We start from the raw sequence: 2415 nt of genomic DNA, 5'->3' as shown, positions 1-2415 counted from the left end.
ACATTGGGTGTCATTTTCCTTTACATAATTATAAAGTGGATAACAGTTAACTTCTGTTCATTAATTTTGATCAAAAGATGTCAATTCAGTTTTAAGTCCTAATTAACTGTACGTCTGAACCTCCAAATGCAATTTCTCCAGCTTTCCATGCATCATTATTGACATAAAGGAAGATGGAGGAAAAGCTTATTTGCAATAGTAAATCTTTTGGGAAAAAATCAAGCAAATAAATTGTAAACTTTTAAACATTAAATTGTGAAAGAAGATGTAACATTAAAGGTAACTTCTGGAAAGCATTTTCATTTCATCTTTTTAATCCACAAACTGCTGTATTAATGCTGCCATCTTTTGAGACAGACCTAACCATGCAAAGTGAATGCCCAATGTGTCTCATTAACAATAATCTTGGTGCATTTTTTTTAGCGTAAATTTAAACAGTATGCAGTGCAATTATTGCTGAAAGGATAAGTACCATAAGCAATGATTATTCTGAGAGATAATTGATGAATAAATTGTAAAGGACTGAGAACTCTTTCCTGCCTTTTTTTTAGTGTAATGAAATCCCTTTGAAAAATGTTGTCTAATTATGTTATTTCTTATTGAATCTCAAGAGAAATCAACAGACATTATAGCTATTTAATGAATCAAAATATTTTTTTCAATCTCCAATATTAAAAAAAAACTGCAGATAGATCTTAGCAAAAGAAGTGGGCAAATAAAGGCCCTGTTTTCCTAGATTCTTAAATTATAGTTTATTACATGTATTTGCTTTATTATTTCAAATAAACTTATTAGAGTAACATATTAGCATACTGAGGTTAATCCTTAGATAGATGGCATGCAGTAAAATGTTCACAATCTAGAAAATAATGATTTTTAATTATTAACCTAATCACTAACCTATTCATTTATAAAATTGATTTATTTTTAAATTTACATTTTAAAGTATGATCAAGTAACTTCACTTATTTGCTCATCTATCCACAAATATTTAACGACTGTCTACTATGTAACAGAAACTGTTCTGCCAGCCTGACCAATCATTATAAAGATTTGTGCTCTAAAATATGTATTAGAAGAGTAAAAACAAGAAAAATATAAACAAGTAACTGAAAACAATGCTGTTACTATTACATAATTTCTTTACTTCCTTACAGGATAATAAGAAATAAAAAATATATACATACACAAAAACAAGTTTCCAGAGATGTATAAAATTCTTAAAAGACATTAAGTTAAAAATAAAATACATCTACTATACATAGCAAAAAGCAAGTCAGTGATGGCATTGAAGAGAAAACTATCCATGGGAAAGACAGAATGTAACTCTGTGATGCCTGGACATCAATATGGATTTCATGGCTCCACTTTTCCATGGAAAATTTTTCTAATGAGCTCAAAATTTATCCCTTGAAATATTTATTTGTATATAATGCTAATGAATACATTATAAAATAAATAGCCAGAGCATCAGTTACTGTCAAGGAAAGTTTTCCAGCTAGATTTTAAGGCTGCATAAATATTTTTAAAACTGGGTTCCCCAGGTGGCTCAACAGAAAAGAATCTGACTGCCAAGCAGGAGATGTGAGTTCAGTCCTTGGGTTGGGATGATCCCCTAGAGTTGGAAATGGTAACCCACTCCAGTATTCTTGCCCAGAAAATTCAGTGGACAGAGAAGCCTGGCAGGTTACAGTCCATGGGGTCACAATGAGTCAGAGTTAACTCAGTGACTGAACAACAATCTCCTCTTTATTCTATGGAGACATGGAAAAAGTGCAGGAATGTAGTTAGTTTGTATTCCAGAAGACAGCCCTCTCTCTGCTACTTACTTAAAAAAAAGAAGAAGAAAGAAAAAAAAAAAAAGGATCGGTTTGTGCATAAGGCCTTGTATGAGCTCAGAAGGCCTTATGAGCTCAGAAGCCTAATTCTGGATATTGGTCTGCTGTTTAGGATACTGTTGAGAAAAGATGGTTACACCGAATCTGATGATCTTGTAAACCACAGAAAGATTCAAACATCTGGTGGAGAAAAGTGTAGATAGAATAAAAAGCCACTTGATTCTGGGGAAATTTTGAAATGACTCATAAGGCAGTAATCACAAAATCCTGCCTTCTGATGGTTTTTAAAAGGATACAGCATGCTTGGGACTGGTGCATGGGGTTGACCCAGAGAGATGTTACGGGGAGGGAGGTGGGAGGGGGGTTCATGTTTGGAACACATGTAAGAATTAAAGATTTTAAAATTTAAAAACTAAAAAAAAAAAGATATTTTTAAAATGTTAATGATCTAGATAATATGAAATAATCTTCTATTAAAGTCAGTCTTTAGATTTTAGTGAAAAATTTAATTTGCCAGTTTTAAGATTGCCATCAATCTCACAAGCTTTTATCATTTGTTCAGAAGTATACCTACAGA

The sequence above is a fragment of the Capra hircus genome, unplaced genomic scaffold, assembly GCF_001704415.2.
Source record: "Capra hircus breed San Clemente unplaced genomic scaffold, ASM170441v1, whole genome shotgun sequence".
NCBI classification, from domain to species: Eukaryota; Metazoa; Chordata; class Mammalia; order Artiodactyla; family Bovidae; genus Capra; species Capra hircus.
This window is presented reverse-complemented; position numbering follows the sequence as displayed.